The 13,408-nt window shown below is 36.9% G+C and overlaps 1 pseudogene; it reads right to left on the minus strand.

The window, feature by feature from the left end:
• LOC132111870 (WD repeat-containing and planar cell polarity effector protein fritz homolog) overlaps positions 1 to 13,193 on the minus strand; it is a 36,341-nt pseudogene extending 23,148 nt beyond the window's left edge.
• Between the last annotated feature and the right edge of the window lie 215 nt (positions 13,194 to 13,408).

A 13,408-nucleotide genomic window follows, 5' to 3' on the forward strand; every position in this document is an offset into this window, starting at 1 on the left:
TCGAGAAAGCAAACACGAAGTCTCTCTTTATGTCAACAACTCTATCTGTGCACAATAGGGAGGAATAGAAATGTACCACAGTCTGTCCATGACAACAAAAACTGTTCATCATTTAACATTGACCTTCACAGACTGCACCTGTACAGACTAATCATGTATGTTAAGTATAATCAAGCATGAAAATGATTTCTATAAGATTAATAAATAAACAAGAAACAAAGTAAACCAGTACAGACTGTGAGAAAATTAATCTCTCTCTCTCTCTTTCTGCCCTCCCCCAAAACTTGATTCCCCATCTCGCCTGTGCTTGCTGGTCAGCAATAATCAGCCCCTCTTTCTGGAGGATTAGGCTCAAAGCTTAGTCCAGTGGAGCAGTCAGTGGATGGGGCCGGCCCGGCTGGGATGGGGGGGGGGGGGTGTGGTGGGCTGGGGTGGTGTCGGGAGGGAGGGCAGGGTTTGGGCGAGGGTGGGGGGGGGTCTATGGTCCCCCTTATCATAGCCATGCTGCTGGAGCCAGTCACACCGCAGGAGAGATTGCTTTCATACTCAGGCTGCCATCGCAACAAAGCGCTCCAGTAATGCGATAATGTCCGGGTGCGGAGGGTGTTAAGAGCCTGATGTATTTATGTATTGTGTTTAGTCCATAATCAGACCCATCCAAATTGTGATCTCCGCACACGTGGTCTCCGGCCCATTAAAACGAGGTTAATGCTTTCAAAAAGAAAACGAATAAAGATTTTCTTTCCTCTTAAATTCCGTTATGAATGTTTTGGAAGTTGATTTGGAAAGCCAGAGAATGAATGGGATGAAGAATAGAGAATGGAGTGATCACCTTCGTTTCCTCTGAAGAGAAGGAGATGGACTTAACCTCACCCTAAAACCCCTACACCACTGCTCTGCTAGCGACAAACTGCATAGCTGGGACCAATTTTACAGAGCAGTAATAATGGTCACATCTTACAATATAGATAGTACATCTTCTGTTCCTCAATCTCAAACAGTAGAGCATGGTGCTAGCAATGCCAAGGTCATGGGTATGATTGCCAGGAAATCCAAGAACTAATTAAATGTACAGTATACTCTACCTTCTAAAAGTTAAAAATAAAATAAAAACAGTAACACAGAGATATATTACTACAGATTAAAATAACGGTTTTCTATTTTAAAATATTTTATTGAAAATTTAGCTAAATTTTCAAGAAATCATTCAGATCTGCTGATTTGGTGCTCAAGAAACATTTAATTTTATGTTAAAACTGTTATGCATTTTAGAATTCTTTGATAAACAAAGTTTAACATTGTAGCAATGTCTTGTAACAATGTTGATTTAATGCATCCTTGCTGAATAAAAGCATTAATTTATTTTTAAAAAATAATATATAACATTATCATTAAAATTTTTAAATATAATACAATATAAAATAACATAATATAATATAAAATATAATATATACAGAGCAATGTAATGTCAAAATGAAATGTGTATATACAGTACAGACCAAAAGTTTGGAAACATTACTATTTTTATTGTTTTTGAAAGAAGTTTCTTCTGCTCATCAAGCCTGCATTTATTTGATCAAAAATACAGAAAGAAAATGTCATATTGTGATATATTATTACAATTTAAAATAATTGTTTTTAAATTTATTATACTTTAAATTATAATTTATTTCTGTGATGCAAAGCTGAATTTTTAGGACACCTGTCCCAAGTGGTAAAAGAAAGCAAGTAAAGCCAGGTAATTATTAGAGCTAAAAGCCCTGTGGAAAGAGCCAGACCAGCCTCATTAAAGCTTTTTAATTGAAAGCAGTAGAGGCTGTGCTGCCTTTCCTCCTAAAATGTGCTAATGCGTGTGCATTGAAGAGCTTGCGCATGTATATCTTTGGGCAAGTGTTCAATAGATGTGTGTGTAAAAGGTATGGGCATGTGTGTGTGTGTGTGTGTGTGTGTGTGTGTGTGTGTGTGTGTGTGTGTGTGCATTACCTTAATCTCCGCAGCTGTGAGTTTCTCCATGTGTCGTACTAGCTCAGGTGAGCTTTGGTTCTTCCTGTTCAGGTAAACCTGACACAACTGACTCCTCTCCATCAGTGTGAATAGCAGGAAGCGATCGCCGATCACCGCTGAAAACCACAGGTTAAAGGTTAAAGGCCAAAACTCGTATGACCTTGTGAGACTACAGCTTGACTCAAATGCTAACTTACCCTGGGTAGATAAGCTTTTTGTTCAATTTATGCATTATTCTTTCAAACAATTATGTCCCCAAATGTCCCCCACAATTTACTGGAACAAATTTGTAGCAAAAGTCAAAGTAACATCCCTCAAAACATGTTTGTATTTCATGGTGGGTACTTTCCTTTGACTTGTACTGTTTTTACACATACCTAATGACATATTTATTGTCCAAAGCTCTTTTATCTAACCTTCATGGTTACCTACCTACTAAATCAACTGTTGGATAGTTCAAGTAATGCTGTGATTTCAGGATTTTCTATCCTTGTGAGGACCCACACAGAAATACACAAAACAAATAATTTCCATTAGTGTTTGAGTCAGGGCAGGAGTTTAAGAGACTAATAAGGAGTCACAGAAGAGAAAGAGAGACTGTGTAAAACCTGTAGGGAATGCAGCTTTCATGTTAAACAGACATTTGCAGTGAAACTGTTGACAAGCTCTCCACACTGTGATTAGCAATTAACCTTCCCTTCCTAAAAAATTAATCTGTTTATGAAACCAATTAAATGGCAGAAAAATTAACACAAGCCATTCAGAGAAGCAGGTTTCGTTGAGGATGATTTTCAGGGCTGGAATTTCCAACCTCAACAGCAATTAGAGACGGAATATCAGTTCTTCTGCAGTAATTATGAATCATCTCACATTCAAGCATAAAAGGGAGCTCGTTTAAAAGGAAAAGCGTGTTAAATGCAGTAATTTTACCATAATTTTTAAGTTTTACTTCAGCAAGTCTACAATAACAAAGAAAACATGCACATTTGCATAAGATTTTGAAAAAAGTCAAACTTAAAATGCTGATCTACTGTGCATTTTTAAATGTATTTTAAAATTGAAAGAATAATTTTTGCCTAAATCAAAGTTTATTGTTTGTTGCCATTTTAAGAGGCTCAAAAGTGATCTGGAAAAGCTAAGTGTAAACGATACACTCTACCAAATTAAAACTGATGATGTACATGACATTTTTCCTTTGGGAAAACAAAAACATAAAAAAAAAAACATGGAATATTCAGAAGGCTTTTAAAAGATTACAAACATTCCAGAAAACATACTGATGTATTAGTGTTCAGTAATCATGGCCAAATAAGGGGAAGATTCAATGATAATCCTTCCAAAAATATTCAAAATTTGTGTCCAGGGGCTAGTAAACAGGTTTTGGAACATGTGAGCAGTGGGTTAAACCAGAATAAATCTGCTTAGTTAGTTAATGCTCCATTCCTTTAAAACATGTTTACAGCGTTGCCTATAACACAAGCAGTGATATTAATTTCTAGAAAAAAATAATAGAATATTCAATGATGGCGGATATTTTGGTTCTTAAATTATAGATCATTATGTTTAGGGTCTCTAATGGACTTAATCCCAAAATGTTTTTTTTTACCAAACAAATATTCCCCAACACCTCTCTTATCATTGTCTGGCTGTCCATATACATCTTAAAACATCTTAACTTGTACTAATTAAACAGCTATAGATACAGTACAGATCATTTGTGGGTCAGAAATGTGTGTCCATCACAATCATAGGCCAATCAAAGTTTTCGATTTCTCTCTTTGTACTACAGCACTCACAAAGTAACTTCATCAAGGCCAGAACAGGTCCTGCGTGTGTGAAACTAGCTGAATAAGGGACAGATGTAGAAGCCCTCCTGGCACCCCCACCCTTACACTCTCTCTCTCACACACACACATAATTACTTTGGTAATTAGGGGCTCTGGAGGCCTGAATGGCACTCCATGGGGGGCTACTAGGAAAAGGGAACGGGTGGGCTGGCAGAGTGAGAGAGAAAAAGAGAGCGAGAGAGGTTTGTCAGGTATCTAGAGACCTGGCACAGAGAGCATTAGCCATATAAGCTCTAAACAATACATGATATGAGAAAATAATTAGCAGATTTGGGATAGTGTCCAGTTTCACAAACTAGAAAAAAGGCAAGAAGCCATGCCAGATTCCCCCGAGATTCAGGAGGAACCTTGACGTGCGTTTGTGTGTGTGCATTTGTCTGTGCCTTTCGAACTTCTATTGGGAGTAATGGAGGAGGGAGAAACAGAATGGACTGGCGTTCATGACCTGTAGGTGTGCATGCTGCCCAGGCCCATGATGGGAAAATGAGCAGTGAGCAAAACTGCAAGGAGAGGGGGGAGAGACAAGAAGAGGAGAGACAGAAAAGAAAAGATAGAGTGAGGATAGTGTGGAAGTGTGCATTTACTCACCATCGCTAATGGTGTCAGCAGGTAGTCGCCCCACCAGTGTTCTGTCAGTGGCCACCCGTTCAGCCTGAGCTCCGCCCAGAATAAGGGTCACCAACACACCTGACATCAAGAGCAGCTACACACACAGTAACGAACATTCAAAGAGTCATAATGTTTCAAAAATTACGACTCTAAAACAAGAGTACCAGGAAATTGCATTCAAAGAAACCGTTCAAATAAGTATTGCATCATATTCTGCAAAAAATGAAAAGAACATGAAAGATATTTTAAAGGAAGTTTCATCTTTTGGTCAATATTATCAAAGTAAAACCTTTCAAGCTCCAGATCAAAACACTTATCAACGCATGCACCCAAAAACTAGATCAATGAGGAGCCAATAAGGTTTGACATTAGTTCTGCATTAGAAGTTTAATTTAATGTAGAAGTTTAAATTACTCATTTTATCTCCAGAAATAAATATCTGAAATGACAAATATTTTACAATTACAAAATAATTTTTCCACATCAATTTTAAAATATATATATGATTACAATTTTAAACCATGATTAATAATAGAAACACGCTATTAAGTCACCGTAATGTCTTCATTTTTAGAGCTTGTTATTGGTCTCATTAACTTTCCATAAATTGGACAAAAATAGCAAAATATCTTCCTTTGTGTTCTACAAAAGGAATAAAGTTAAATAGGTTTGGAATGACATGAAAGTAAATGATGGCACAATTTAATTTTTTAGTGAAATATCCCTTTAAAAATAGCTGTCTGACAACATTTTGACTGAAATAAGGGAGAATGTCATCTCTGTACAATGTCAAAAGGTGATAAAGGTCACATTGTCCAATCAGACTACTGTGCAGGAAAAACCATCTCTGACCACCAAAACATTTTTAGTTTGGTCTCCCTGTCCTTTTAAAACATCTGAAATCAAGCACTATATGTGCTGAAAATGTGTGCGCATTTGGCTGAAGAATTCATCCACACTGAGAGGAACACCGTTGGGCTACAGTGATGTGCTTGGGAAGGGGAATCCTTTTTGATCCCAGAGATAAATTCCCTAAGAGTATCAGACACAAACAGTCTACATATACTTATTGTCTGACCTCTGCTACATGAGCCAACTCAGGCCAAGAAGGCCTGATGCCTGCTGGGTACTGGTGCATGCTGGGTAAGGTACCTGACAGCACTGTTTGCTTCTCCATCTGACACTCATGACCGGGCATGACTGCAGCAGCTCCTGAGAGAAAGAGAGACAGAGAATGTGTAGTAGGAATGAGTAGATGCCGTCTGAGAGTTTTCAGGGTCAGGTTTAGAAGGATGTTTCCAGTTTCAGATATTGAGAGGCAGCAAAAATGAGCCCGAGTTGGACTGAACAAAGCTAGGTTTGTGTGAGAGAGCCAGAGGCAGAGAGGGAGAGCCAGCTCACAGTCCCAATCATCCCCCTCAAATATCCCCCACGATGACAGAGAGGCACCCACACAGGTGCTGAGAGAGCACGAGCGAGAGAGGTCGGGGGGATTTTCTCTTTCCTTATGAAGAGAGAGAGAGAGAATGCTCCTATTTGTTAATCAGATGGAAGGAAATGTAAACAAATACCTCTAGTTCCTTTAGGGCATCACGCAGCTTCTCCGGATGAGGGTTACTAAGGAACCAAGGGTAACCTCGACCTGAGTGACAGAAAGAGAGGGAGAGGACATCGGAATGAAACGCAACGTCATCTGAGGTCAGAAAGAAGCAATAAAAGACAGCCAAAAGAATGTGTTTTTGTGTTTGTGGGTTTTAAGGGTGAAGAGAATTGACCCTGAAATACAGCTCCACCTGAGATCACCCTACAAATGAATCTGAGCTGACAGCTCAAGAATTAAATCCACTCATTTCAATCCTGATGGTGATTTGGGTACTAACACATGGGACACATATAAACTGGAATGAATAGGAAAATAATTGATTGTTTAAAAAAATTAAGAAAGTCTCATCCCATTTGGCTTCAAGTCGAAGCACAGTCCTAACTAATAATTTTTAAATGTCTTTTAAGGTTTATCTTCACTTTACCATGTATAAATTATTATATTTATTTTATAATACAAGTTTATGGTGGCTTTTTATATTTTAAGATGAATTCAAAGTTTATTAGCATTGTAAACATTTATATTTATTTTAACATTTCGTATATATTTATATACATTTATAAATATTTTATTAAATAAGTTAATTTAAAGCGAGTTTTAAAAAGTAAATAAAAAAAAAACTATTTGGTAACTAAAAATCTTTTTTTTTGTTAAACTAACTCTGTATTTCTTCCAAATACAACTCGAAAATGTACATTTTAAGGCAAAGCAAAGATAATAAACTTCCTCTTTCTTTTAATGTTTAAAACATTTCTCTATTTTCATTAGCTAAAATATTTACTTTCTTGATTTTTTTTCCATGTTGCAGACAGAAGGGATTTAAAAGCAAAATATTAACTAATAGCGCAACAGAGACTAAATTCAGTGTAAGGCCTCATTCAATCAGCGCTCCATGAGTTAGCACAGTCACCCGAGGGAAGAACTCAAAGTTACCATAACATATTAAACACATTAAATACGCCACTCCAAAATGCCTCGTTCCGCTCACAAAGCCTCCCAAATTTCCGCTTAGATCTCCGTCCCTGTTTCCCTCTGGAGCAAACCAGCGAAGGGGGAAAAAAAAGAGAAAGAAACGTTAATAGAATTCTCGGCTGAGTTCAATCTGTGAGTATGCGTTTGCATTTATGCATTAATACATTCATCTGGGACAGGGACCCAAGGAAATGGAGGAGGCCTGTTATTTATTTTCTTAAAGATTCCGCAATCAGGTTTTTTTTATTATTATTTCTACACCATTAAGAAACATCTCCTGCCTTTTAGGAGTAAGAGGATGCAGAAATAAATGAATGCAAATTAAGGAGAGGGGGCGAGAGGGGGACGGGTCTGTGTCTTCTGATAAGGGTGTTTGTGTTTCTCTCGAGGGCAACGGGAGTTACCCCACCAGCAGGGTGAGCGGGTAGGGGGTAACTGGTCATTGCATTGGGAAGACACTGGCCATACTGGCAGTGAACGTCTGACAACAACATAAGAGAGTCAGTAAATTAAAAAGGGGCAGAATAAAGCTATACTTGTCTTAAAACAAATACAAAACTGAAAAGCAAAGAAAAAACGCTGTTATTTTGTAGTGGTTAAATGTGAAGCTGAAGGAAATGGTCTGGTCAAAACCTTCAATATACCAAAATAATACTAAAATATACCAAAATAATACTAAAATAATTTTTTTTTTTTTTTCGGACATAGTACAATGGTAACATCACTGGATTCTTCATAGTACTTTGGAGATCTATGGTATGTTGATATACAGTAGCTAACATTCAGTACCATGATATTAAGATCTAAAAGCATCACTGTACCATGGTATCAACAGAACACTTTTTGTAAAAGACGACTGTCTGCGATCTTAATGAAGTCTGCAGTATTACTATAAATGCACATTACCTGTCGAAAAAACTTGTTAAATTGCCATCAAATTGTCCATCATTATTACTTGCAGCCTTATATGTAGTGTTCTTTCATTTATTTCTTCTTCATTAAGGTTTCATCAGGCCCATGAGTGTTAAAGAAAAAAGAAAAATAATATTATAATATTTGCAAGAAAATATTATAATATAAAAATAATATTTAATATTTGCAAGATTTTTACTAATGGGGCACTTAATTTCCCAGGCAACTGGAGCCCAATTTAAATTAGGAACCAGATGAGTTTTGCTTCAGTAACATGCAAACCAATGTTCTTAAATTATGAGCTAATATGAACATTGACACAAAGGTTAATTGTTTGATGATGGATTACTTACTGTCTGCAAACTGCTGTTTCTCATAGTAGTAATGCTGATCTGTAGGAGAGGCTACACAAAGAAGAAGACGTAAGAGAAAAGAAAAACATTTTTTTTTATGATTTTTCAATCTTTAGAAAGGATGCAAAAGATGAATGTGCATCTGCAGATGTTGTCTCTGGGAAGAACACAAACATACTTTTCACATGCTAACCAGTTTAATTTGTCAATTCATACAATATCCAACAATCACAGAAAAACAGAAACTCATGAACTCACTTCCCATAGTGTAATATGTCCACCCCATTTCAAATCATGTGATGGAAATGACACTTTAAAATATTTTTGTAATAAAATGCAGACTTATTTGTCCTGCTAATCCTTTTTTTTATAGATGAGATACCAGTGTTGGGGAGTAACTAGTTACATGTAACGGCGTTACGTAATTTAATTACAAAATAAATGTAACAGTAATCAGTTACAGTTACTAAGAAAAAATGAGTAATTAAATTACAGTTACTTATGAAAATTGTAATGATTACAAAGAGGATTACATTTGAATATTTACACACATCCACATACAGCTTATTTCTTTCCCAAATTGCACTAAGACATATGGCCCATAATCTCCGAGACGCGGAAAACACATTCGTAGAATCCAGTCATAAAAATGGAATTCAGCCTATAATGACGCAATATGCCACATTTTGGACGAATAAATCAAAAGTAGGTCAGTACACTTGAATCAAAACCCGATATGGACTGATGTCTGTGAATATTAAGCCGCAAAAAGACTGAATATGAATCCTGCACATTCTGCGTGTCTGTGGAAATCAGGCGCTGACTGGACATCGGGAGAACCGGGACTATTCCCGGTGGCCTGGCAGACGATTTGGCCTTCTACTTTAATATTGTTATTGTATAATTGCAGGCCGAATATACTAAAGCGATTATTTCCAAATCCGCCATTCGATAATTAAATCTCTAATAAATCATGGATCGGTTAGTCGTGACTGGCAATGGTTGGGCTCGCGCGCTCTCCGCGCCTCCGCCGAACGGTTTGGATCAGACTCCGAGTAATCAATGCTAAAGAGAGAGAGACCGGAGTGAACTGTGTAAGAGCACAGCTGGAGCAGAGAAGAATAAATACAAGTGGTAATTAATTTGCCAAAAAAACAAAATTGCACTTACAAAACATGGTAAAAGTCAAATAAAAATCTTCAGTATTAAAGTCATGAGAGAGATGGATGGATAATGGAAGTGAAGGGGCAGTTCAGGAGAGAACTCTTACTTACGTTGCAAAGTCCCCAACCTAAGGATTCAAATCTTTTTCATGTCAGGTCCAAAAAAATAATAATAGGGTTGTCCATGTAACAGAATGGGTTGTGGGTGTATGAGTGGGAGATTTCCCAGCCTATTTTTTCCCAGTCCGCCCCTCATGGAAATGAATCTCTAGAACAGTCACTTCATGAGCATTTTTTACTTATTTTGAGAAACTATCATCATATCATATACAAAGAGACAGCAGTGTTTCAAAAAGACACCAATGTTTCAGGAGTTTAGTACACAAAATAGGACACATGCTTATTAGATAACCGTATTTGAGTTGATGTATATGCTTTTATTTTTTTATTAACTATTTTTCCCCAAACCATTGTTAGATGCAGTTAAATGCTTGTAGTTATGCAAAGATTTGGTTTCAAAAACAGTATCTATAAACTATTTCTTTTGATTTTAAATCTGCATTGAACTTCAGATCAATCTCTAAGTAAAGTCTGATTGTGTGGTGGATGTGTTCAAATGTGATCATCTTAATTTAAGTGATGAAGGATGGTGAAAGTCTGACAGTATTGAGCTCTACTGTAAGGTTAAACCTGCATGGTGTAAAATGGTTGAAGATGATTAACAGTTGCAAATTAATATTCATTAGAAATTTATAAAAGTAATCAAAATGTACTCAAAAGTAATTAGTTACATTACTTTATTAAAGTAATTAAAAAAGTTACACTACTATTACATTTTAAACAAGGTAACTTGTAATCTGTAACCTATTACATTTCCAAAGTAACCTTCCCAACACTGTGAGATACTAAATTACATAAATTAAATAACATTTTCAATGTTTCTTGCATAATTTGAAAAATAACACCTTTACTGGAAACAACACACAATTAAAATACTATTATTTAACAAACTACATTTTTCTTGATGGCTCTCGGTTGTTCTCAGCTGAAACTTTTGTCTACTTAGTAACCAATTACATTCATTTTAAATAAAACTTTAGTGGCAGAACTGTTGGTTATGATGAAAATTACATTATGATTGCAGGATAGTTGTAAAATTAGTAATAAATTCAATCCATGGCATATAATAGTTGCCATAGTTTAAGCAACACCCTCAATTGTCTTTCTCAGCATATTGTCATTCAGTTGTCGTCTCCCCACAAGGTGTGTGTTTGTCAGAAAAAGAAAAACACTGACGCATACAGTGAGAGGGACAGGTATGCCGACAGACGGAAATGACTGAGGACAAGACCAAACTCCTGCTTTGTCAGCACGCTCTCTCTCCACTGTGCTATAGTTCCATACCTTAAGCCCCACCTCACTGAGAGTCCCAGATCTCCAGCCCACAGTGGCCCAGCCAGACTCCCCCCTTCCCTGCCTTGCTCTACAGGAGCATTGCCTCTCTCTGCCGGAGGCCTGGACCTGCTGGACAACTCCAGGATTACTGCTGCTAATCAGATAAGGGTCATTCTGCCCCTTCCTGCCCCAGACACACACATCTGCCATGGGATAGAGGGGTGGAAAGAGCCCCCTTCCTCACATGAGCATGGGTCTCCTTCGCCCTCTGCTGGAGGCCATGAGAAACAGCAGGTACCACATTCAAACAGAAACTCGATTTCCAGAAATAATCCATTTTAAAGTCATTTTATATATCCATTTTATATAGTATAAATTACGCACTACAGGTTAAAGTCAAATGATAACTCATGAACACAATATAAAAATGAGTTCAGACTTTGATTTTTATTATTAATAAATGGTAGGTATGAGAAATAAACTAAGACTGCATCATTACGTTCCCCCCTCAATTCCTGGCTCTTTGAATCAAATTAGACTAAACATCTGAAAGTCTTGAAAACATCAAAGTCTTTGTGTTTCCTCAGATGATAAGACTTTATCATAAATAAAACAATGGAACAAACAAAACCTTTCAAGTCTCAAGTCTGAAGTATTCAAAATGAATAACATAATTTTGTTATTGTTTAAATTAATAAGCTTTTCATGTTTCAGAGCCTGTCCTCTAATGTGGGGTCTGGATTATTTAATGTTTAATCTGCCACGTGTTAAAACACTTCATCAAGAAACCTGGTGGCACTTCATCTGCCCAGAAGCATTTAGAGAACATCTGTAACAGTGATGAGGCAGTCCACACGTGATCTGTAAACTTTGCTAAGCTTATTTTAGCGACAAACCTTAAAATATTAAATATATTAAAATAAAAAAATTAGATATGGCACTACCCTGACTAAGCTCTACATGTATATCTGGCACATTAAAAAAAGATATGTTCAAACTTTATAGAAATAAATGTAAATGAAAAATTATATATTTAATAAAGACACAAGAAGATGCATACCTGGTTCTCCCTTTTCATAGAGTTGGTATGTGCCAATATCTGTATCTAGCAAATAAAAGAGGGAAGATGTTTGAGTTTCATCCAAATACAATATGAAACACTGAGTTTGTTAGCAAAAATCAGCTAGAATAAGCACTGTCTAATATAAAAATTAAGCTGAGAGTTATTGCATTACTGGCTGTGATAGAATCAATTTGATGTTCTTTAACCAATGTCAAAGGAAACTGGATTTCTAAGGGAGCTGTGAGCACCTGGAAGTTTGACTTTGTATTAAATTTACTGTTGGACTCTTCATGGACTGTGTACCTCTGACATTATGTAACAAATAAAGATGCACTAAACTATTTTCATCCTCCCATCCATCCATGTTGATGGATCTTTTTTTTTTTATTACATTTTTATTAATTTCATTCCCTCCTTCTCTCACACACTTACAGTACACCAGAAGAGCCAAGAAGAAAGATCAAAGAGTGAAGAAAGAACAAACATGCAAAAAAGGTTACAATGTGAGGATTTGAACTATTAAAGCACCATTAAAGAACAGAAAGAACGGGACGACAAATTCAAATGTTGTGCGCTTTATCACAGTTAATTAAATTATTTTATCATTATTTATCACAAACTGCCTCTTAAAAGCTATAATTAAGGGTGCCATAAACTTAATTATTAGGCAACAGAACGTCTCTGGCTTCTGCTGGTGGTATAATGACCAACATAAATGTGACACACAGCAATTTAACCGGCACTGAAAGAACTAATATTCGTTATTACACAAGACAAAGTCAGAGGCATATGGGTGCATTTAATGAGAAGAAAAACAAAATGAATATAGCAGGAATACACCTATAAGAGGCAGCCAAATGTGTGAAAGAGAGAAGTTCTGTATGTTGTAATTACCTGGGACTTGCAGGCTGTACTTGAAGGACCACAAATACAACTCCAACAGGCAGAATGAAATCTGATCGAACTCAAACAGGAGCCTGTCCAAACAGGGAGAGAGCCAGTGAGAAAGAGGAAAGGCAGTCAGAACAATAGCAGAGATATGCAACAAGAGCCCTGTGTTTCATATCACCACAGAGATCTCAAAGAGCTGCAGAGATAGGGAGGACTGTTTTCAGACTATAACTAGATTTTGGCACTTTCGGTCCACACACAACAAAAAAAGAGTGGTTCATACACATTCAAAAAAACACATCAACTTAAAGGAAATGAAAAAGGATGAATCCTCTACACAGATAAACATATGCTTCTCAAGGGTGCTTACTGACACAACATGCTGGCACACACACCAGACTATGACACCACTCACACACTCTCTGTTTTCTTCAAACACACACACTCGCTCCTGCTGTGTTTCTGGGTTTGAGCCAGAGCTCTGTGCCAGGTGTCAGCCCAGTGTGGAACACCTCTGCACGTCTCAACAAGGTGAACACACCTCGGTCTCCTCGACACACACACACAGACTGACAACTCCCTGGACTAGTAAGCCA

The sequence above is a fragment of the Carassius carassius genome, chromosome 31, assembly GCF_963082965.1.
Source record: "Carassius carassius chromosome 31, fCarCar2.1, whole genome shotgun sequence".
Taxonomy (NCBI): domain Eukaryota; kingdom Metazoa; phylum Chordata; class Actinopteri; order Cypriniformes; family Cyprinidae; genus Carassius; species Carassius carassius.